General features: G+C 47.7%; 2 protein-coding genes across 2 annotated transcripts in view; one reads left to right on the plus strand and one right to left on the minus strand.

The window, feature by feature from the left end:
* Positions 1–25,877, minus strand: part of LOC309550245 (uncharacterized protein) — a gene marked incomplete at its 3' end in the record, with an annotated part of 2,091,994 nt that overhangs the window by 1,585,630 nt on the left and 480,487 nt on the right.
* Positions 1–25,877, plus strand: part of LOC309548867 (uncharacterized protein) — a gene marked incomplete at both ends in the record, with an annotated part of 400,016 nt that overhangs the window by 232,294 nt on the left and 141,845 nt on the right.

Here is a 25,877-nt window from a genome sequence, read left to right on the forward strand (position 1 = left end):
TGTCCGCCGACTACAGCCGACTGCAGAAGTGATGTCATGTAATGGTTAACTTTCCCTGTGTTTTTTCTTTTCTGAGCATGCCCAGTCTTGCAAATCTGCTGTCTGTCGGCCGAATTCTGTACTGACTGGCGAACAATCGGCCGCTCTGGAGTCGGCATACAAAAATTTTAATGCTTGCAAGACAGATTCTTTTCGGCCGAATGTGCGCTGTCGGCTGTCGGAAGCATCACACTAACAAGCTGACAATCGGCCGATCGTTCGGCGGCCCAAGCTTTTCGGCCGACGATCGGTACGTGTGTACGGGGCTTTAGTCTCACGTTATGCATGGCCGATTCTCGCTCCATCTGCAGTGAAGTGACTATCGGCTGTGCATTGCGCAGACAATTGTGGTCTGATTATATAGAACATTCATTTATGGTTTATACTATACCTGGAAAAAAAACGTAATCTTGCTTTATTTTACTTTCATCGTTTAGCTAAATATCACATTGCATTTATCGTTTTAAGTTTGTATTTTATGTAATGTTATCTCTTTGTGTCACTCAAGTCTGATCTTTTATTGTGAAGACATGTCTTGTGAATAAATATTCTTATATATTCCCTACTGTAGACTGTTTCACTAAGATTGGTATATACTTTTAAAAAGAAATGAATCGATCAAAAATAACTCGTTATTTCCGGGTGCCGACGGACACAGTGTTCACTGGACCCACTGATTGGTCCCCACTGTCTCCAGCGGGAGCCTGGGTGCCAGCGGTGTGTGTGCATGCCACAGACCCAGAAACGCGGAATGGCCGCCCTACCGCAGTACATGTACAATTCAACGATTAGAACTCGTTGAATTGTTCTGGCCCCAGACCCGGAAAAGCAGATGACGTACAGGTACGTGATTCTGTGCAGACGGCCGCCCTGATGCAATACATGTATGTGGGATGGTCAAAAAAAATGTCTCCCTGATAAAGAGAGAGGTGATAACCTGGTGGATTACATGCGGAACTCCTGGGCCCAGCTGAGGACATTTAGGACCTTAAGATTGAAGATGTGGTGGATGTCTCTCCTTTTGGTTTGGGAACTGTGGACAGAGAAGAACTCCTGGAACTCTTCTGGCCTTAGCTCAGTGAGATAGAGTTTGGAAGACTAATGTCATAGACAGGTTGCCAAAAAGTTTAGGGCTTTAGAAAGGGCCTCCAATGGCTGTCAATGTGGTGCCTTCTCCACTCTCCATCTCACTAATAAAACCCCAATGGATGACTCTCTATGAACTGATCACATTCCAATCACCGATCATCTAATCATTGGTTAAAAAGAAGACTCGGCACAGAATATTGTACGAAGAGTTTTTATTGTACAAGATCAGAATAAGCGATTACCACACAGTAATGATATGAATAAAATAAAGCTTAAATCTTTTATAATAGAATTAACAAACGTGTCAAATGTATTAATAATCATACATTGGTTGGACCAATAAAAAGCCGGCTACTTCAATAAATCAGAAATGCGCAACAACATGAAGCAACCAATAAAAAAGGTTCACCAGTTAAAGATAAGTCCTGATTGGCTGCTGTGGGTTAATGCATGTTACAGTGATCTTTTTCCATCCAGTAGGTTAGATCTATATACATATTTTTAAGTAGAACACAAAAAGAATAAAGCATTTCCCGTTAGGTCCTCATGCAGTTGCATAATAGGCCATGTATTGTCATGGTTTCCTGCCTGTTGCCTCATGTGGGGAGGAATCGGTAAAGGTAGACCGTTAAGTCATGATTTTACCACCCCCTTAAGCTTAAATGGCAGCCGGATGGGGTTGTACACATGGCACTGCAAACCTCGCACCTCCCGGTCACATTGGGCAATGGTATTCAACTGAATGGAGTTGTGCCGCAACAGCCCCGATGCATACCCTTGCGGCGTACTGGCGTGGGCTTTACAGGGTTAACATAAGGGCTCTGAGCTGCTTGCCAACCCCACAGCGGGTCAGAGGGCGATGCGGGTGTAAACCAACCCCGAGTGGACTGTGGTGGTTTCACATTTGTTTATGGACTAAACAGTTCCACCCTTACAATCCAGCATCCATTTCACGTAGTACCACCTGTAGCACTCTGATGTTTCATTATATTTCCTTTATTTATAAATTTTCCCACACTCTAAACATGAAAACGGAGCCTCTAATATAAGTGTGAATTCTTTGCTGTTCGAAACGTACAGAAGAAGTGGAACATTTCCCGCACTCTGAACATGAAATAGACGCTCGCCCGTATGAACTTTCTGGTTTCTAAGAAATAAACCTTTGTTAGGAAAACATTTCCCACACTCGTAACATTAAAAAGGGCGCTCACCTGTGTGTAAGTAGGTGTTCTTTCTTAATTAAACATTTCCTGTACTCTGCACAAGATTAGAGACGCTCGCCTGTATGAACTTTCTGGTGTCTAACAAGTAAACGTTTAAGCGCAAAACATTTCCCGCACTCTAAACATTAACAGGGAAGCTCACCTGTGTGTATTCTCTGATGACTAAGAAGGCTTCCTTTTTGACAAAAACATTTCCCGCACTCTGAACATGAATAGGGACGCTCACCTGTATGTATTCTCTGATGCTTAAGAAGGCTTCCTTTTTGACTAAAACATTTCCCGCACTCTGAACATGAATAGGGACGCTCACCTGTGTGTATTCTCTGATGGCTAAGAAGGTTTCTTTTATTTTTAAAACATTTCCCGCACTCTGAACATGAATAGGGACGCTCATCTGTGTGTATTCTCTGATGGCTAAGAAGGGTTCCTTTTTGATTGAAACATTTCCCGCACTCTGAACATGAATAGGGACGCTCCCCTGTGTGTATTCTCTGATGGCTAAGAAGGCTTACTTTATGATTGAAACATTTCCCGCACCCTGAACATGAATAGGGAAGCTCACCTGTGTGTATTCTCTGATGGCTAAGAAGGTTGCCTTTACAATTAAAACTTTTCCCGCACTCTGAACATGAATAGGGAAGCTTACCTGTGTGTATTCTCTGATGGCTAAGAAGGTTTCTTTTACGATTAAAACATTTCCCACACTCTGAACATGAATAGGGAAGGTCACCTGTGTGTATTCTCTGATGTGTAAGAAGGCCTCCTTTCTGATTAAAACATTTCCCGCACTCTGAACATGAATAGGGACGCTCCCCTGTGTGAATTCTCTGATGTGTAAGAAGGTCTCCTTTCTGATTAAAACATTTCCAGCACTCTGAACATGAATAGGGACGCTCACCTGTGTGTATTCTCTGATGGCTAAGAAGGCTTACTTTATGATTAAAACTTTTCCCGCACTCTGAACATGAATAGGGAAGGTCACCTGTGTGTATTCTCTGATGGCTAATAAGGCTTTTTTTGTGTTTAAAACATTTCCCGCACTCTGAACATGAATAGGGACGCTCCCCTGTGTGAATTCTCTGATGTGTAAGAAGGTCTCCTTTCTTAGTAAAACATTTCCCGCACTCAGAACATGAAAAAGGTTTCTCCCCTGTGTGAATTCTCTGGTGCTTATGAAGGTTTCCCTTTTGACTAAAACATTTCCCGCACTCTGAACATGAATAGGGACGCTCACGTGTGTGTATTTTGTGATGGCTAAGAAGGTTTTTTTTGTGTTTAAAACATTTCCCGCACTCTGAACATGACAATGAATTCTCTCCTTTATGGTATAAAGAAGATTCCCTGAGATGAGATGGTTTCCCGCACCCGTCGGCACTGTCAGATATTAGAGGACTATGTGAAGTATCAGGAGATTCCAATGATCTCCTCCAATGGTGAGGTCTGTCATGTATATTATGAGGAACGGGATTTACTTCTGGAGAAGATGCCATGTCATTATCTTCTGTAGTCACATCTTCCTCCGATGTCCTTCTATTCCCACCACAGAGTCCGTCTGTCAGAAGACAAGAAAAATTACCAAAAGTTTTCCACACTCATATACACTGCTCAACACTTTATAATCAGAGTATAGCATCAAGTCAGGGAAACTCCTGGGATATTCATCTGGTCAGTGAAGTAGCAGAGGGGGTTGTTACCAACAGGTGCACTAGTTTGGCAACAATGAGACGACCTCCAAAACAGGAATGGTTTTACAGGTGGAGGCCACTGACATTTTCCCTACTCATCTTTTCTGAGTGTTTTTTTTTTTTCTTTTAAATCAGAAAAAGTTTTATTATAAAGAAAGAAAAGCCCATTCCATTCGGTACACAATATTTCCGCTTTGTACAGTCATAGACACAGCGATCGTAACCTTCATATATAGTCACTCCTGCATGTTTCCATTCATCACCTCCACTGACTCCACCCACTCCCCCAACATCTCACTGACTCCACCCACTCCCCCAACATCTCCTTGGCCTGCGCCTTATCCCGTTCCCTCCTGTTTATTCATTCCTAGGACTCAGCTTTTTTTTTTTTTTTTTTGAAAATTAATTTTTAATCACAAAAAAACAAACAAGGCAATCAAAACAACTCCCCACCCCCCACCCCCCCCCAACCTCAGTGCAATGCTCATGTACTACAACAGCCCTCAAATTTTCCACTCGCCTGCTCGCATTTTGCGAGTGGAAAATGATGTAGGGCGAGCTCTGGGAGCCGCTCAGGGGAAGAGAGGAGAGGAAAGCCGGATAATGTCAGATCGGCGGATCATCCCATTGTAACAGCTTCAATTGTAATTGCCGGGCGCTCGCCGACACACAGTCCCACCTCCTAGCCCGGCTTCTTTGATAGACAGAACACCTGGCCAACCAGGACGTGTGACGTCTATCAAAGGAGCCGGGCTAGGAGGTGGGACTGTGTGTGTCGGCGAGCGCCCAGCAATTACAATTAAAGCTGTTACAGCGGGATGATCTGCCGATCTGACATTATCCGGCCAGCAGTGGCATACCAATGGGGGGGTGTCAAGCCGGTACTCGCGCCGATCATCTCATGTGAAGGCAGCTGCTCCCTCGGTCTGTGGCGGTAGGTTTGCTCCATATAGAGGAATTGATCTTTCCAGCTGGATGCCTGAGTCTCCTCTCTGCAGGCATTGAGCAGCTGCAGGAGGAATATGGAAAGATCAATTCCTCTATATGCAGCCGCCCCACCGCTCCTCCTAGTCAGCTTCTTTTTTACTTTTGCTGGTCCCCCCAGTGCTATACAGCCCTCCCCCTCTTCAGCCCCCCTCCAGTCCTCCCAGTGCTCTTCAGCCCCCCTCTAGCCCCGCCAGTGCTCTTAAGTCCCCCCTGCAGCCCCCCCAGTGCTCTTAAGCCCCCCCCTCCAGCCCCCCCAGTGCTCTTCAGCCCACCCCTCCAGCCCCTTAGTGCTCTCAGCCCCTTAGTGCTCTTCAGCCCCCCCCAGCCCCTTAGTGCTCTTCAACCCCCCCTCCAGCCCCTTAGTGCTCTTCAGCCCCCCCCAGCCCCTTAGTGCTCTTCAGCCCCCCCCTCCAGCCCCTTAGTGCTCTTCATCCCCCCCTCCAGCCCCTTAATGCTCTTCATCCCCCCCTCCAGCCCCTTAGTGCTCTTCAGCCCCCCCTTTAGCCCCCCCCAGTGCTCTTCAGCCCCCTGCCCTCCAGACCCTTGATGGGCACTGATGAGGCTGCACTGATGGGCACTGAAAACGTTGTTATTATTATTTATTTTTGTAACTTCTGCATTAATGCAAAAACATTTAACAGTGTAATTTTGAGATAATTTATGAGGGCGTGTTTAGGGGCGGAATTAGGGGCGGGGCAGGGTAGGATTTTGGTGGGGCAACTGGTGGCGAGTAACCCTTAAGGCCTGGCTAGTAGCTCAGGACTTTAAATTTTGAGCCCTGCCCCTGTAGTACAATACTTCTTTTTGTAAAATTATTTTTATTTAAGTTTTCAAACAAGCAAGACATACAAAATACAGTAGAAAAAACAGTGGACTAGCTCACCCCAACATGGGGGAGCCACAGACAAACAGTAATCCCCCCCCCCACCCAGGCAACCCAACCTCCAAATACAACCGGACATTTTCTGGAGAAGTCAGAATAGTAGGACCCGGAACGACTGAACCCAGGCGCACCAAGCGTCCAGTCATCCCGGCTCCCAGCTCACACAAAAAAGGAAACATCACTCAATTAGGTGGTCAGTATCAAGGCAGATTACAGACGTCATCTACCGCACAGTATCAGAAGACTCTACCCATGCCCTCCACACTTTTTTTGAACTTCTTGGGGCACCCTCTGGACAAATATGTCGCTTTATATAGGGGTAGGACAGCATTCACCAATCCCTTCCAGTACAATAAGGAAGGCGGGGCTACCTTCTTCCAGTGTAACAATATGGCCTTCTTGGCATAAAATAATAAGATAGTCAGAAGGGTTCTATGTGCCACCGAGGGAACCACCTCCTCCACCAAACCCAAAAGGCAAACGCTTGGGGTCAGCGGGACCGCAGTCATCAGCACCCCCCCTAAACAGGCGGTAACTTCCGACCAGTAGCGCTGAATCGGCGTGCAATCCCAGAAAATGTGCGTTGCATCCGCCGGAGAGGCAGAGCATCGCCAGCATTCAGCAGAGGAGGTGGTATAAATTTTAGCTAGGCGAGCAGGAGTATAATATATTCTATGAAGAAATTTAAATTGGATAAGTTTGTCCCTGGCAGCAATTAAATGTTTGAAGGGTTCAACCCACATATCATCCCAGTCCTCCCCTTGGAGCCCAGGAATTTCAGTAGTCCAGCGTTCCCTGCACTTCACAATACTCGGTGGAGTCAGTTTAAATAAATCTTTGTAAACAGAAGATAAGGTCTTGGTAAGGTAAGGATTAGTCAGCATTTATTCTAGGTCAGATGGTACTGGTTCAATCGTGGAGTCAGTGAATTGACATTGAAATGCATGACGTAGCTGTAGATACCTGAAAAAATGGGTAGAGGGCAAGTCATGTCTAGTGCGTAGGTTTTCAAACGACAGCAAATCCCCCTCCGTTGTTATGTCCCCTAACGTCTTCACCCCCACAGTAGCCCATACCATAGGGTCAGGCAAGCGGTAAAAATGAGGGAGTTTTGGATTCATCCAAAGGGAAGTAGATGGGGAAAGTCCAACGTAGCTGGGGCAGGCCAGCCGTACAGTCTGGCCCCACGCCCTAATGGTAGCCCTCATGGATGCTGTCAGCGGGAGGTCCGAGCCCACCCCTCGGTATAGAGCCAGACGGAGACTTTCATATGATCCCAGATGTGCTGCCTCCAAGACCGTAGCCGAGTCCCCCTCGTCAGCCCTCACCGCGCAAACACCATTTGCCCAGCCAGGTAATATTTACGCCAATCCGGGAGAGCCAGACCCCCGTTACCCCACGGCTCTTGGAGGGCCCGTAGGCCAATCCTGGGAACGCCGGGGGACCAGAGGAAGGAGCTAATAATACCATCCAGTTTGCTAAAAAAACATTTTCGGAACCCACAGTGGGGAGTGGCGCAAAAAATATAAAACCACAGGGAGAAATTTCATTTTGAGGAGGGCTATTCTACCCAGTAGGGAAAGCGGAATCCTCTTCCACACCTGCACCAGGCGCTGGAGCCTAGGAAGGAGTGGGAGGAGATTCAGGTCATAATAATCCTTCGGGTGTCTAATGACCCGGACCCCCAGGTAGGTAAGGGTGTCAACCCAACCAGGGGAAGGGCCATCTCCGATCAGTGGACCAGACACACCAGTCACAGATAGCATTGAGGACTTCCCCCAATTCACCCGGAGTCCTGAATACTTGCCAAATTCATCCAGGATCTGCAAGACAGCTTGCAAGGAAGGACCGGGATCATTAAGGAAAAGGAGCATGTCATCAGCGTATAACGCCACACTCTCTTTTACGGAGCCTACTCTAACCGCCTTGAAGCCCTGTGAGGAGCGCAATGCAATGGCAACAGGTTCAATGGTAAGTGCAAAAAGGAAGGGTGACAGGGGGCAACCCTGACCGGTCCCCCTACCCACCCTAAAATACACCGAGGTCAACAGACCCAAGCGAATGGCCGTACGGGGGGAGGAATACAACAGTTTCACCCAAGTCCGGAAATTGGGGCCAAAACCCATTAGCGACAGGACAGTATGCATGTAAGCCCAGTCGACAGAGTCGAAGGCCTTTTCTATATCAATAGAGACCACAACGCATTGCGAAGAAGCAGCATTCGGGAGTTGGAGATGCGTGAACAGACGCCGGATGTTAGTATCCACGACTTCCCCGGCATAAAGCCCGTCTGGTCGGGGTCAACCAGAGTGTGTATGACCCCGCCAGACGGTTCACAAGGACCTTGGTCAGAACCTTCAGGTCAGCATTCAGGAGGGCTATGGGTCTGTAGGAGGAGCAGTCCTCAGGGTCTTTACCCGGTTTCGCCAATAATACCATATAGGCATCCATCATGGACGGCGGGAGAGCCCCCCCATCCAGGCAGTGCTGAAACAGGGCACTAAGGCGGGGGGCCAACTGCTCCGAGAACTCCTTATAGAAGTCCGCAGGAAACCCATCAGGGCCTGGAGCCTTCTGCGGTGGGAAGAAGGCTATGGCTCGCTCCACTTCCAGAGGAGTGATCGGGGCATCCAGCATGGCCCTGTCATCGTCAGTCAGGGTAGGAAGGTCAAGGTCTCGGAGAGTACTCTCCATAGCAGCACTGTCGTAGGCAGTAATAGGGGCATACAAGGACTCAAATTAATTCCTGAACTCCTCCAAAATATCCCTCGGATCAGTGAGCACATCCCCCCTAGCACTCTTAATAAGTGGGATGTTGATAGGGGCCCTTTGATCCTCTACCAACATAGCCAAGAATTTGCCATTCTTATCCCCTTGTGCAAATGCAGAAGCCCTGTGATGGGAAGCCTCAGTATGAGCAAGGTCAGAAAGGTGAAGTGAGAGGAGATGTCTCGCCTCCAGCAAGGAGGTGTACTGAAGAAAGAAAAGACACTGCTCCAGGTGTATAGTGTGTGCTGATTGCCAGAAGATAGGATATCCTAGTAGAGTGCTGGCCCCGACCATCCTCCGTGGGAACACTTGTAGGAAAAGAATTAGCCGCACATCCAGGGATTCCAATAGGTTTCAAATACCTTTATTTCCAAAAAGTTGCAAGTGATGACACCAAAGACACCAGCATGAAGTCTCGTAGACGCGTTTCACACATACATCTTGTGCTTAATCATTACAATGACTGTAGCTGACTATAGATCTTAAATAGACCACCCCAATGAAAACAGGTGTACCGGGGGCGGTAACAATCAGCAGTTGTGCGCAACTCAATTAATCACCTAACCTCAGCCCCAAAGGGCATCTCAGTGGTGATTTAAATATAAAAATCAAGCTGAAGTTCCAGCCCATCGTGTGTACCGTGAACTCACCCATACACACAAAGACCTGGACCGACAATCACATAGAAATACGTTTAAAAAAAAAAAACGTTCAAAAAAACGTGTAAAAAGTACCAATGAAAATCATTGGAAAAAATGTGAATACATACAACGTAACAAACAGAGAAGAATAATGACTATAACAAATGTAAGAACCTTTGTATAGTATGTGTATGTACCTGTATGCCGGTATACACCCGCACATACCTGAATACACTTCCTATATGAAAATACAAAAATAGGTACATAAAATCATTATGTCTTCCATATGGTGTACTATCACCACAGAAGGATGCATGAACTCGTGCATCCATGTATACATTACAAGGAAACTATCCTCAACACATTAACCATGCGGACACATGTAATCCACCTAAAAGGAGAATAAACCATAATGTAAAGTATACCCAAAGAAATAGTTTGTGGAAATGTGCCCATACAGAAATGTATGTGGATAATGGAACAATAGCATGATCATAAATGTGGATCTTATAAAAATACTGTAAAAATACATGGCATAGAGCAATGTGAAAAAGAGGAAAAAGGAACAGGGAAGGGAGGATGGGGGAGGGGAAAGGGAGAGAAAGGGGGGGAGGGGAAAGGGTGAGAAGGGGGGGGGGAAGAGGAAGAGGGGGAAGAAAAAGAGGGGAGCTGCCACAACACATGACTGGATATGTTATCAGATCTAAAAAGGTACCTGGATCGCAGAATGGTGGGGGAAAAGCAACCACTAAATTTACTCATAAAAATGGCTAACATCCCACTCAAAGTTGAGTCCGAGCGGGATGCGACTCTGCAAATGGAAAATCCAAAATACTTCCTTATGGCAAAGGGATCGAAAGGCATCGCCCCCTCGCTTAGGTGTCCTGACCTTTTCAATGACTTGAACCCGCATGGCTGTTTTATCCCCATTGTGGCACCCATTAAAATGTCTGGCCACATTGGTGGACAAATTTTTCTCTATGCTATAAATGTGTTGCTGGAACCGGTCCCTGAGCTGTCTCGTGGTCCTGCCTACATATTGCATTTTACAAATAGCACATGTGATTAAATAAATGATGTAACTGATATTGCAATTGAAGAAGGAACTAATGTCATACACTTTATGACTAACGGAGGACCTAAAGGTGGTACCATTCTGGATATGACCACAACAGGCACATCCCACAGCCCCACACTTATAATTCCCTTTGCAGTTTAACCATGTAACTGATTGGGGAACCTTAGTGTGGAAAAAGCTGGGAGCCAGGGAACACGCTAGAGATTGAGCTCTACGTGAGACAACATTCACCCCTCCCTTCAAGATCTTGGAACAGATATCGTCAGAAAATAAAATAGGCAGATGCCTGTTGAAGATCTGTTTTATTGTATTAAATTCATTACTGAAGGGGGTGGAAAGTGTAAGCTGGTAACTTTTGTTGGTTCGTGGCCGAGTGTCTTTCCCAATTAGTTCACATCTATCTTTGTTTCTAGCTATGGTAAGTGCCCTATTCAACATCCATTTGGGGTATCCCCGCTGTAAAAATCTTACATAAAGGGACCGTGCCTCCCTTTCAAATCGTTCATTACTACTGCAAATACAACTGATTCACAGAAATTGACCTACAGGGATACCCCTAATGGTGTGCCTGGGATGGCCCGACTGGGCGAGTAAAAGAGAATTGCCCGAGAGAGGTTTCCTATAGAGAGTGGTGTACACCCTGCCATCTGCACCTGTCAGACAAACATCCAAGTAGCACATGGAGTTTCTGTCCGCGGCGCCAGTGAATGAAAGATTTAAATTATTATTGTTGAGATATGATAACATAGATGGCATGATTTCCACTCCCCTGCGGACCACCAGCAAGAGGTCATCTATGAATCTAAGATAGACCACAATTTCTATTCTGTAGGGGTTTCCACCCCCAAAGATGTGGGACCGCTCCCACCAACCCATGTAGAGGTTGGCCAATGAGGGCGAAAATTTGGCCCCCATAGCTGCCCCACACCTCTGGAGGTAGAAAACCCCATCAAAAACAAAGAAATTGTGTGACAACAAATAATCCAATACATCAGCAATGAACAATCGATGTTCCATTGATAGATTGGTCAGCAATTCAAGGCAAAAAAGCACCGCTGCTATGCCCTGCTTGTGAGGAATAGAGGAGTAGAGACTACTGACATCAAAAGTGACCCAAGACAAATCTTCCTCCCACCTGAAATTTTCCATAATATAAAGGAGGTGGTTGGTGTCTTTGAGATATCCGGGGAGCTGGCTCACCAGAGGCTGTAATTGTGTATCCAGCCACTGACCCAGCTGCTCATTAAGAGAGTTAATGCCCGATATAATCGGTCTACCATGGAGGGGATCTAACCCCTTGTGCGTTTTGGGTAAGTGGTGGAACGTGGGGAGAACAGGACAATCAGGTATCAAAGCTTCAACTTCTTTTGGACTAAATAAACCCAGTGCCCCGCCCCTCCGTATTAATTCCACCAACAAACCCCTAAATCTCTTTGTGGGGTCCCCACTCAATGTCAAGTGGACCGATCGGATAGTTGCTGAATGGCCTCCTGCCTGTACTGTTCTGTATTGAGAACAACAATCAAGCCTCCCTTGTCAGAATTACGGATAGTAATTGTATCATCCTCACTAAGATTTTTTAAAGCAAGTCTCTCTTCACTGGTCATATTATCGTGCCACAAAGTCTCACCCCGTTGTGTCTGGTGTGCTAGGGCCGTCAAATCACGTTCAATAGCCTTTTGGAATCTAGCCATATCAGCAGACCGTGAATTTACTGGATAAATTTACTTTTAGATTTAAATTGAACCGATCTGACAGAGCCAGCACACACCTGCAGACCACCAATTGCATCGTTATTCACAGACAATTCTTCCAAGTCTCTGATAGCACAATACTCCCTAAAGGAAAACACATCATAATCGGGTTTAGGATTTGTGGGTACATGTAAGGACTGTAGGGAAACCTCAGTATCTGCTGAAAAATAATGCCTTTTAATCGTTAAATCCCTCACAAATCTATTAATGTCCACAATTGTATCAAATAAATTGAAATGTCTCTTTGGACAAAAGAGACAATTCTCCACCCGTGAGTGCTCTATCAGAGAGATTGAGAACATTAGAAAAGTCTATTTCAACTTGCGTGTCTGACGTCGTGATGGATAGCTCATCCGATCCTCGGTGCAAATGTTTTCTCCGTCTGCGGCGTGTCCTCTTGTATTCCTGTGTCCTCCCCGGCCTTTCTTGTTCCGGCGGGGTGCCCTGCCCCCGTTTTTTGAGGGGACCGGAGTAGATCTATCCACCTGATGACCTGCGGATGAGCGATCCATTGAGAGTTCGGAATCTGTGGCGGCCAAAGTGTCATCCCATTGCTCCAATTCAGTGTCAGAAAAACTAACATGCTTTTTAGTTCCATTGTTGGACTGGGACAGACCACTCCAGTTACGCCTGCGTTTCCAAATGTATACATTGTTGGTATCGTAATCGATTTTGTCACGTAACATTTTTTCCTTCTTATTCGCTATAATTTCATTTTCTAAGCGATTCAATTCATTATTTAATCGTTGATCAAGATGTGCAAACTCATTAGCACCTTGTAAGGGTTTAAGAGCCAACTGGAGTTCAGAGATTTCTTTTTGTAAACCCTCCATCTCTTTCTTTTTGGATAAGATGATAATGTCCATCAGAGTCCTCGAGCATGTAGACAGGGCATCAGTCCATTGAGTTTTGAGGGACTCATCAAAAAGCTCAAAGGTTGGTAATTTTTTAATCCTCATGGTATACGTTCAGTCAACAAGTATTCTGAAAGGGAACTTGATTCCCAAAACGCCCGGATCTCCTTTATCATGCTCTTCTCCAGTTTACTAAACAACAACCGTATTGAGCCGACTTCATTGTCCGTTTTATTTTTAAAGGTGTCGTGTGCATTAGTCCTCAGTGGGTTGTCGCCCAACAAACGAAAGGTGCGGCTGGTGTCAGAGGGTATGGTGTCATCAATCATATTGCTGTATTGGAATAGCAAAACTCACCGGCCAATAAATCAAAGCAGTACACCCAGCTAGCGTGTTGCGAGAAGCCAGGATACTGAAGAAAGAAAAGACACTGCTCCAGGTGTATAGTGTGTGGTGATTGCCAGGAGATAGGATATCCTAGTAGAGTGCTGGCCCCGGCCCGCCTCCGTGGGAACACTTGTAGGAAAAGAATTAGCCGCACATCCAGGGATTCCAATAGGTTTCAAATACCTTTATTTCCAAAAAGTTGCAAGTGATGACACCAAAGACACCAGCATGAAGTCTCGTAGACGCGTTTCACACATACATCTTGTGCTTAATCATTACAATGACTGTAGCTGACTATAGATCTTAAATAGACCACCCCAATGAAAACAGGTGTACCGGGGGCGGTAACAATCAGCAGTTGTGCGCAACTCAATTAATCACCTAACCTCAGCCCCAAAGGGCATCTCAGTGGTGATTTAAATATAAAAATCAAGCTGAAGTTCCAGCCCATCGTGTGTACCGTGAACTCACCCATACACACAAAGACCTGGACCGACAATCACATAGAAAAACGTTTAAAAAAAACAAAAAAAACGTTCAAAAAACGCAAGGAGGTGTAAGTGGAGTCGGATGGTGAAGCAGCATGTTCCTGCGCCTTCTCCCTCTCCACCTCCTGTAAGGACCGAAGCTCCCCATTGTGATCCCCTCTACCAGATTTAATAACCGAGATGCACTCCCCCCTGGCCACCGCCTTAAAGGCCTCCCAAACCACCACAGGCTCAGCAGAGTCTGCATTGTTCGCCCAGTACGTCTGGATCGCCTGTACAAGGTGAGAGGCAACCTGCTCATGCTGAAGCCAACCCGGAGACAGCCTCCAGCCCCGCTCTCCAGCCCCCAAATGGAGGTGCACTGTCAAGAGAAGCGGGTTGTGATCAGACACCCCTCCAGCCAAGTAGTCAGCAGCGGTCAAGAGGGACTGAAAACAAGCACTACCGAAGGCCAGGTCTATCCTGGCCGCTGAACGGTGCGTAGTGGACAGGTGGGAGTACTCCTTTCTATCAGGATGCTTCCAACGCCATAGCTCAACAAGGTCCAGAGCAGCCGCCCAGGCAACAAGATCCACCGAGGCCTATCGGGTGGGGTTGGAAGTATCCAACGTACCATCCAAAATTGCATTAAAATCACCCATTAGATTTGGAGAATAGATCCCGTCGTTACAATTTTAGGATCCGGGGGCTCCCGGAATCCATCACGGATGTCACGGCTGCTGTACAATCCTTCATCTCTGGCTTGATCCCTGGCATTTCTGCAAACCGCCTTGAGTTAGACCGTGCCCACAGGTCTCTGCAGCCCCCTCGCAAGGATGGCCTCCCCAGAGACATTATTGTGAAGCCCCACTACTACTCAGTGAAAGAGGAAATTATGAAACTTTCCAGGTCTTCTTCCCAGCTCACCGCCATGGGACACTCGATTCAAATTTTTGCGGACATTTCACCGTTCACTATCCAGCGGAGACGATCCCTCAAGCCCTTGCTCACGGTCCTCATGCAGAAGAACGTCAAGTACTGGTGGTCCTTCCCCTTCCGCCTCAGTTTCTCGTTTCATCAAAAAACCTACGGCTTTTCTTCCATGGCGGACGGCGAGAAACTTCTCCTTCATTTGGGCATCCTTTCCCAGGACGCTCCACTTTCTGGGTCCCAGAGATCTTCATCCTCCAAGCGCCCCACACCCTCTAGCCCCTTGGTCCCCTTGTGGCAGAAGCAACAACACAAGAGGTCTAAGGAGTCCGGACCACCCTGAGTCTTTCTCGTTGTAGCTCCATGTGCCCTACCCTATTTTTCTTACCCCCGCTGGGAAGCCCTGCACTTTTTTTCCAGCCATCCTTGTTTTTCTGGCTGGCCGGACCTGATGTCAGTTCTACTTTTAGTGATTTTTGGTCCCGGACTTTGACTCTGCTGTTTTGTACCTTTTTTACTATAATAGTTTTATTGCCTTTTTCTACATTTTTGAATAATTTTTCTTTGCGTTATTTTTTGCTTTTTGGGTGCCCTATTTGAGATTCATAAATGTATGGTGCCATCATTTTTTTTTTGTATGGAGGGCGTGGTGGGGGGGCTCCTCCCCCCGCTATGCTGTCTCCAAGTTTATTTCTTTTCTTTCTGAGCCCTTGCCGGAGCGGTTGTCATGCCACTCCACATGCTCCAGCGGTCGCACGAGATGATCGTCTTGTGCTCCTCTGGTGCCCCCCTGAGGCCTGTATTCAGGCTCCTGGGGAATTTATCCGGGGTCCCGTCCGGGCGCTGTTTGCCTGGGCGTGACCTCGGATGTGACCCGTTGTCACGTTTTTGTGAGATTGCTAATGTGAATGCATCAGTATGGTTTCTTCTATGGTCTGCATTAATGGTTATTTCTCTACATGTGCTTTTCCCCTCTCCTGTCCCTTTCCCTTCGGGCCTCCTCTTCTTCTTTCTCTTTTCTTTCGCTCTTCCCACCTTTGTCCTAGGTCAACGAACTTCTGGGATCCTCTGGCTCTGGCTCCACCCTGATAGCCCTCCCCGGGCAGCTCCCACTGCAGGTCCTTCTTCCGAGTGGCTCACCCGTCGTCCCTATGGCTTCCTCTGACACTCGTCCTCCACCGCTAAGATTGGCATCGCATAACGTCAAGGGTCTCAACTCTCCCCTCAAGAGGCGTAAGTTGTTCCAATATTATCACTCCGCACACTACGACATTTTGTTCCTACAGGAAACCCACTTCCCCTCCTCATACAACCCCTCCTTTATACATGCTAAGTACCCACTGTTTTATTTGGCGAACTCTGACTCTAAAACCAGGGGGGTGGGAATATTTTTCCAGGGTAAAATTCTCCCCAACCAAGACAGTTTGTGACCCCAATGGACGCTACCTTCTCCTTATCGGAGACATTGCAGGACAGACGTTTACGTTTGTTTCTTATTATGCTCCTAACCAGGTCAGCCAAGGCGGAGAAAAATTGAGCTTGTCCCTTATTTCCCAACACACTGTGGGATCCCTGATCCTTGGGGGTGATTCCAATCTAGCATTTGACCGCAGCCTGGATAAATCCAGACCTGCGTCCTCCCCTTACAAACAGCCCCCTAGACAGAGCTCTAGGGTTGCCAAGATGATTTCCTCTATGGGTCTGGTCGACATCTGGAGGGAATTGCACCCCACCTCGAAGGACTACACACATTATTCTGCTCCCCATCGCACATATGCACGGATAGACCATATCTTCGTCCCCGCTCCCTTCATTCCAAATGCGTTCAGGTCTGAGATTCGTGATACCCCCTTGTCCAATCATTCTATAGTCTCTCTTTCATTTATCATTCCGTCTCGCTCTGGTCCTCCGTCTTACTGGAGACTTAACGAATCGCTGCTTTCTAATCCAGTACATTGCACCATGATCGATAACGGGATTAAGGAATATTTCAGGCTTAATGATGTGGATGATATCTCCCCGGTCTCCCTTTGGGCGGCTCACAAGGCCGTTACCCGGGGTCATATCATACAATTGGCATCGAAGCTCAAGCGGGAGAGGAAGGCCGATCTGCTCACTCTCGAGCTCTCTTTCCAGTCTTTGCGCAAAAGTCATAAACGGAACCCCACGGTAGACTCGCTGCGTCTTCTCGATTAAGCTAGGTTAGCCCTGAATATGGCTCTGACCATGGCTGCCGAAAAGCATCTGCGCTGGACCGGTGCCCGTTTTTACGCGGAACGTGACAAAATAGGTTCCCGCCTGGCCTCTAAACTTACCCCCCGTGCTCGTACCCGGGCCTTTCCTAAAATTAGACTCCCTACTGGAGCTCTGTCCCAAAACCCTACCCCGGTAATGGCGGCTTTCCACAAATTCTTCTCGGGTTTGTACGATGAGGGTCTGGGCACAGCAGGGGCTGCTGAGCATTTCCTGGACGCAATCCCTCTCCCTAAGCTTTCCTCACCACACAGGCAGAGCCTGGAGGATCCGATTTCTGTTAATGAGGTCCGGGACGTTATTAAAAATTTGAAAACCTCCTCGGCCCCGGGCCCGGATGGTTTTTCGCCTGTGTACTACAAAACGTTTTCTGATACCTTAGCCCCTTACCTGTCGAAATTCTTTAATTTCCTTACTTCAGGTGCCCCGCTGTCCCCGGACCTTAATGCTGCCCTTATTTCAGTTATCCCCAAGCCCTCTAAGGATCCTAGTGATATCTCCAATTATAGGCCTATATCTCTTATCAACAACGACATAAAGATTCTTACCAAGCTCCTCACGAACAGGTTGAATGGTTTTATTTCACACTATGTCCACAAGGACCAAGCTGGGTTTATACCTGGCAGGCAGGGCACTGATCAGATCCGCCGAGCGGTGGATCTGGTCACGGTCCTAAACTCAGCCTGGGACGGTGGTCCCCCTCAGAAAGGTTTTCTCCTATCCCTCGATATTCAAAAAGCTTTCGATACGGTGACATGGCCCTACATCTTTGGGGTGCTCGAGAGGTGGGGTTTCGGACCCCGCTTCACGAGCGTCTTACGCTCCCTATACTCCACTCCGTCGGCCAGAGTGCGCCTGCATGGCTGCTACTCTGACCCTTTCCCTATAACCAGAGGCACCCGTCAAGGTTGTCCTCTCTCGCCACTGTTATTCGCAATAGCAATTGAATCGCTGGCAATAGCTCTTCGGCATAATAGTGATTTCTCTGGAGTTCGCTGTGGAGACAGGGAGCATAAATGTGCATTGTTTGCGGACGATATGCTGCTTTTCGTCACAAATCCTGTTATCTCTGTCCCTATTATACTGGATCAACTCAAAAATTTCGGAGCCGCGTCTGGCCTTCGGGTCAATTTGTCAAAGTCATGGGCCATGAATGTCTCCCTCGACTCTTCGCAGCTGGCTATTGCGCAAGCCTCTTTCCCTTTCACCTGGAAAGCGGACTCGATCCCGTACCTGGGAACTCACCTGACCCCCTCCATTGCGTCCCTCTACTCTGCAAATTATCCCCCCCTGATCAAGAAACTTAGGGCTGATCTGATGTCCTGGTCCACGCACTCGCTGTCTTGGTTGGGTAGAATCCATGCGGTTAAGATGACGTTGCTCCCCAGGATTCTGTATCTATTCCGCTCTCTCCCTATCCCGGTTAATTCCGGTCATTTAGCGGAGCTCCAAGGGGCAGTAATTAAATTTATTTGGGGTTCCAGGGGTCACAGGTTCGCCAAATCTGTGCTATATCGCTCAAGGGAGAGGGGGGGTCTTGCCCTCCCTAATCTCCGCTGGTACTACCAAGAGGCCCAGCTAGCCCAATTTTCATCCATCTATAGGCGCTCGGGCAAACCGGACTGGGTACACATAGAAAGACAAGCGACCCCGAACCACACGCTAGATTTTCTGGCCTGGCGGCCTCCTAAAACTAGACCCCAATCCTATCCCCCACGCTGTCGCATTCCTTCTCCCTACATGACACCCTTTCTAAACACCCCAATCTCGTTTCTCCCATGAAACCACTTACGCATCTATTTCACAACCCAAACTTTCCCCCGGGACTTAACATCAGGACCTTCGGCTGGTGGCTCAACAAGGGTCTCTTCCGAATAGGCCACTTCTTCAACTCTATGGGGCCTTTATCTTTCCCTCACTGTGTCAGTTCTCTTAAAATGCCATTGACGGAGAGATTCCGCCACACACACACACAGATTACTCACTTTCTTAATTCTATATGGTACTCGAAACCTGACCCTCCCCAGGTCACCTCCTACGAGCGATGGTGCTCGGAGGCGGGGGACCCTAAAGGGGGTATCTCCCTGATTTATAGCGCCCTCTCCGACACTACTGACAAACCGAAATACATGCTCGAATGGGAGAGGGACCTTGGAGTGGAGCTGGAGCTGGAGGACTGGAGCACTCGATTTCACCGCGCCTTTAAAGGTATTGTAAATGTCTCTCTGATTGAAGCCAATGTAAAGTTATTCTCTCGCTGGTATCTGGTTCCTACCCGTTTAGCCCGTATGTACCCCACTGCCTCTGCTTTCTGTTTTCGTGGTTGTGATATGCTGGGAGACTTCTTCCACACCTGGTGGTCTTGCCCGAGGCTCCGCTCCTTCTGGTCATCCGTATTTCGTATGGCCCGGAAGGTTCTGGATCATCCAATAGACCAGTCACCTCAGCTAGCCCTGCTTAATAGTAGGATTTCTGGTATTCCCAAATCGTCCCAAAAACTTCTTCACTTTATCCTGCTGGGGGCTAAATTGACCATAGCCAGGGCGTGGAAGAAGTCACGCGTCTCAGTTAGGGAAGCCAAATTGAAAATTTCCTGGATCATGGCCCAGGAGAAACTCTCCAGCATCCTCTCTGACAGTGGCTCAATTTGAATCCACCTGGGAACCTTGGGCTAAATTTGTTAATGTGGATCTTTGTTGATAGCTACCTCTCGCTTGACCTAGGGCCCTCTACCTTTTTTCCCCCCTTCTCTTCTTTTCTCTTTCTTCTATTTCTCCTCCTCGCTAGTCTGCTCAGGTATCAATCCTGTACACTGGATCGGGGCTCCTCTACTGACATCCTGCCCAGGGGGCGAATGTGTCGCCACCTTTTAGGGGCTTGTCCCCTGGTGCGGGCGGTCTGGGGAGGTGCACTCGGACATGTTGGATATGCTTCCCCTTCCCCTCATCCTGTCTTGACTCCCCAAGCCTTACGGCGATTGGCCGTTTCTATAGCCTTTTCTCCTCTCCTATTAGCACTTTTTGGTATTCGCAAGGACAGGTCTCGTTTCACTACTTCCTGAATTATCATAGCGGTCTTTGTAGTTATCATGCTAGCTGTTCCTGTTTTACCAGACTGTACTTTTGCACTTATGTGGATGTTACCTTGTTACTGTTTTTCTTTGTGTTTGAAAACTCAATAAAAATCATTGAAAGTAAAATCACTCATTAATAACGTAGGCAGGGAAGCATATGCAGAGAGCTTATCAGGCAGGTCATACAACATTTGAACATTAAAAGGAGGAGGCACATAAATTGCAACCAAAATAAATTTGAAGGAATACAGATCCAACACCACAGCCACATATCGTCCCCCGGGTCCGAGATCACCTGGTGGATGGAACATGGTATGGACTTACTGAAAGTACTGACACACCACTAGCATAAGTGGAGTAGGTGGCATGAAACGCCTTTTGAATCCACGTTTTTTTTTAGGGCGAGCACTAGTTTACCATCCAGGTGAGTCTATTGCAGGAGGAGGACATGTGGCTTCGCCTTTTTTAAACATTGGAAGACACTGGCCAGTTTATATTTATTGTTCAGACCCCTCACATTCCATGAGAGGAAACGTACGGTATCAGCCATGAGAGTCTATAAAAAATGACGGGAGGGATCCAGAAAAATAAAAGTTCCACCAGAAACAATAATGGAGATGTGAACTGAGAGTAAATAGCAGCAAAAGGATCCAAAATGACCGAGTCTGAAGTAGTAGAGGGTTGAGTTGCCAACAAACCATCCCCAATGCCCTTATACCAGCAACCAAAAAACAAAAAAAACTAGCAACAGTCCAGCCAGTATGAGGCTTAAGCCCATAACTCCCCAACATCTGGAACTTTGGACGAGTGTCAAATGTAATCAAAGTTCGGCAGTCTCTTAGTGTGCGATGAAAGAAAAGACTCCAAAGGAGCCCCTGGAACCAACAGGGCAGCCAAGGGGCATAACAGGAAGCAAATGGGGATTGTTACCTCATCAGGGAAAAGGCACAGGCCCACCGTGCAGCAAACAGGGAACCACAAGCACGATCCAGTGAAGGAGATAGACTCAGAGCGGCACCTCAGCGCAGACCATCCAACCAGTCAGAGACCTCCTGCGGCGATTCGTAGAATTTAACTGCGCCATTGTACTGGATCCGGAGCCGAATTGGGTACAACATACTGTATTTAATCTCTTTATCCCTGAGTCGTTTGCGTACCTCGGTGAACGATCGACGCTTCCTCTGGGTTTCAGCGGAGAAGTCAGGAAAGAGCATAATCCGGGTATTCTCAAAGTGCAGATCCTGGTGTTTCCTGGCCTCCGATAACAGCATGTCCCGGTCCCTATAATTCAGGAACTTAACCAGGAAAGGCCGCGGTGGGGTACCAGGCGGCCGAGCTCCCATCGGGACACGGTGGGCCCGCTCCACTACATATGTAGGAGGGAGATCAGTAAGTGACAGGAGTTGTTTGAAAAACTGCTCAGCAAAGATGGCCGGTTTGGTCCCCTCCGCACCCTCAGGGAGTCCCACCACCCGTACATTATTACGGCGTTGGCGGTCTTCCGCATCGTCAGCTCTGTGTTGCAGGGATTTGACCAGGTGCTGTAGGTCCGCCAGCTGCGAGGCATGAGCGTGGGTACTATCCTCCACCTCAGAGATACGTTCCTCCGCAGTAGTTATGTGGCCCCGCATTTTGTCCAGGTCATGGCTGATCAGCGTGCACTCTGAGGCAAGGTGATCGATCTTGACCATGAGCGCCGCTTTGCTACTATCAATGGCTGCCAGGATGGGAGCCGTGATGGCGCGCTGGTCCTGCTCCTGCAGCGGTGGAGGAGGCAAGGAGACGGGTACCTGTATGGCCGGAGGAGAAACCGCTCCTTGCTGCCCCGCATCCATTTTTGCGCCCGCTCCTGAAGCACGCTGAGGGACGGATGACGAGTCCAAGATGGCGGAGGCTTGTCCTAGGCCGCGAGCGGAGCGGGTTTGTCTCTGGCCCGATTGCTTTCTGCGCTGCGGTTTAGAGGCCGAAGTGGGCATCCCGAGGTGCACAAGGACTCCCCCACTGTAGGTGACCCGCAGATAGGCAGGAGAATAGCCCCAAATAGGGAAAGTGTCAGGATACTGCGGGAGCTCCTCTGAAGCACGTCCTGCCTCGATCACATCCGGCCACGCCCCCCCCTGTACTACAATACTTATAGGAAAATGCAAAAGGAGAACCTCCCAGGAGAACCTCAACGCGGCAGTGTCTCCCCCACACAGACTCTCCTCACCCAGGTCCATACCCCAACCTCCCCCACCCTCTCACCACTGCTTGTTGTCTGCTAGGCATAGACTTCATTTGTTACCTCCCTAAGTATCAGGGGACCTCAACTCACCCCTCTAAGGTGACCGTCACCTTCACCGGTGGCAGACCACAATCACCTCCGAGAAGAGTAGATGGCCTCTCAGTCTAACCCTGCCATATCTTTTGAAATATTATCTGGTGACTTCCAATACTCCACTGATGGCGCTTCGGTCTTCCTCCAATGTAGAAGAATAGCCTTGCACGCATAGAACAGAGTAACCGACAATAAAATTCTTTGTGCTCCAAGAGGTGCCATTTCCTCCACCAAACCCAGCAAACACACTGTCAGCGTCAAAGGTGCCCTCAGTGTGGTCCTAGGACTAATCTTTGAAGTGTTAATTCTTGTGGACCAAGGCCAGGGGTATCCAACCACATGTCCCACAACTTTTCAAATTTACCCGGACATCCACGTCTTTTAAAGATGTAGCACCCTCCTAGTCAGGTGCTAGAGAGTGAGTATAGTTTCCTCTGTCTGCCTATCAGAGAAGCAGCAGGTAAATTCTATATTGCACTCTGCTTATCAGGGAACAGGATCTGTGAGTTAGGTCTGCTCAGTGTGCCCAGTGTGCGATTCATCTGGTCTAAGGGAGTGTCCCCAGCTGATCCAATGGGGAGGCACATTGGATGCTGGAGGAAACCTGGCCAATAACACACAGGCTTTTGATACAGCCCCAGGGATTGGCACAGATGGGTTGTCTCAGTGAATTGTGGGGCAGGGTATAAAAAGCCAGGGGCACATGAGGTAGAGGTCTTTTGGCGGGAAGAAAAGTCCCGGAAGGAGGGTGGTGGCTGCCTCCTCTTCTGCAGCAGTTGGTGATGGTCACAGGCAGTTGGCCTGATGAACCAGTGGAGAGGAGCTGAACCCAGAGGTCCAGGAGAGCTGACTGGAGGAGTTGGGGCACTACGAGAATCTGGAAAAACTGTATCGTGAGTACAGAGGATGTTGCCCAGGGGTCTGCCCAGGAAGGGGACACTCCGGAGTGTGTAGTATGTGGACAGGTGTCAGCTAGTACAGAGAAAGGGGGTACTGGGGGAGTACCCTGAAGAGAAACACAAATAGGAACACTTACCTCAGCTTCATTCAAGTGGCAGGATGAAGTAGCGGCCTTGCCGCATTCTCAAGCTAGAAGTTCGCTGAATTGTGAATAGTTCAACAGTTGGAGTATCCCACTCATCCCTTCTCCTATCCCAATATGAAATAAAACCACAAAAACAACTACCCCTAGACTGATCATTGACTGAGCCAAGAACATAAAGTGTTAAGATTTCTGCAAGTTCTGCAAGCAGTTGCTACAGGTAACCCAAGGGAATCCTTAAAGTGTGAAAATTCAGCAGTCCTCTAGGGGGCAGTTCTACACCTTATATACCTTTCCTTTATTCAAGAAGGCTGCCGGGCGGGGGGGTTGGTTCGGGGGCCCGTCCCTTGGCTCTTTCCAACCACAACCCCACATAGGCACACGCTCATTCATCCGGCTCCTTGCTGGTGAGTGTCTTAGCATTTTTTTGCTGTTTCTTAGTAAATTGAGGCCTCTCTCTGTGGGATTTCCCCCCTTCTCTTTCACTCTCTCATATTCTTTGCTTGCCTGACTTTCCTTTCTTCCTCTCTCATACCATCTTTGCCTCCCCTCTTTTTATCTCCATTCTCTTCATACCCCAGCCCCCCCCCCCCTTTGCCCCCCTATTACTTACCCTCCCCTCCCTCTTCCTAAACTCACTTCCCAACCTTCCTCTCGCCCTTCTTAACTCATGGATAACATCAGATCCTCTCAATCAATGCTAAGGGACTTAACGTCCCGGAAAAGAGGCAAATTTTGTTGAACGATTTAAACGATCTAAAATTGATATCACCTTTGTACAGGAGACCCACTTCAGGGATGACAAGCTTCCACTATTTAAGAACCGGTTTTTCCCCTTGGCCTACCACTCTACTAACCCGGAGGCTAAATCAAAAGGAACCTCTATAATTTTTTCTAGTACGGTACCATGGACACTGCGCGCATATTCTAAAAGACCCCAATGGCCGATTTCTGTTTCTGAAGGGCAATATTGGTTACGTCAGAGGGACTTTGACCACCTATTATTCTCCCAACAGCCAGCAGGATGAGTTCATTACTAGAGGTATGGAGAAGCTCCTGGAGTTCTCTGAGGGTCAACTAATTATTGGGGGAGATTTTAATATCCCTCTGATGCCTTCGGAGGATACACCTCTGGGATCCTCCTCTGTCCCCCCCCTGGAGTCCGCAAACATATTGCAAAGTCCCTCCATAGTGCACAATTGATTGATGTTTGGCGCCCGATGCATCTTGGAGAACGAGACTATTCTTTCTATTCCTCACCTCACCAACTACACTCTCGTATAGACTATTTCTAGATGCTGCATTGTCAATTACACGCGATCCGTGACTCTTTAATAGGCTCTATTACATGGTACGATCATGCCCCTGTTATACTTTCTTACACACTAACAGACTTTCGATGGTCCAGAACCCGGATGTGGAGACTAAATGAAAGCCTATTCCAAGATGAGACTGTTTTGACAGATGTAGAGAATTAGACCATTTCTTTCAGACTAACACCATTGCAGATACTGACCCTGGAATCATTTGGGAGGCACACAAGGCAGTGATTCGTGGGGTGCTCATAAAGCATGGCTCCTGGATCAAAAAACAGCATCCAGCACAACTAGACTCCTTACTGCAAGCTTTACATGCGTTGGAGTCCCATCACAAACACACTCTGTCACTCTCCTCAGAGGTAGAACTTATGACTCTACGTAGGCAAATTAATGACCTTTTACTTTACAAAACTAAGGCAGCCATGCAAATTTGTCGTAAAATGTCATATGAGTCGGGAAATAAGTGTGGCAGACTATTGGCTAGATCCCTCCAAGAAGAAACCTATTATCTCCAACACAGGTCAAAAAGCCACGTTATCTAGACATATCACACAAGAATTTAAATCCTTCTATGCCTCGCTCTATAATTTACAAACCCCAACCCCCAACAGACCCAAATAGAGGAATTCCTGCTCTCTTTCTGGATGCCCTGGTTGTCCAACACTGACAGTAAATCCCTAGAGGCTCCCATCACCTTGGCTGAACTAAAACAGGCCATAGGTGGTTCCAAAGTGGGGGAGATCGGATGGGTTTACCATCCAATATTATAAAACACTCTTGCTGTCACTTGGACGGTTTATGGCTGACATATTTAATACATGGGGCTCTGGGACATATATCCCCAAGGAGACTTTACAAGCTCACATTTCAGTCATCCCTAAAGAGGGAAAATATCTCATCTCCTGTAGTAGCTACCGACCCATTTCCTTGCTAAATGTCGATCTTAAACTGTTCACCAGAATTCTAGCAACTAGGATCCAACAACATCTGACGCAACTGATCCATTTGGATCAAGTTGGATTGGTGCCTACACGTGAGGCAAGGAATAACACAAACATGGTCCTCAACCTCCTACATGTAGCCAACA

This window comes from Pelophylax lessonae (assembly GCF_965119305.1).
Source record: "Pelophylax lessonae genome assembly, chromosome: 3".
NCBI classification, from domain to species: Eukaryota; Metazoa; Chordata; class Amphibia; order Anura; family Ranidae; genus Pelophylax; species Pelophylax lessonae.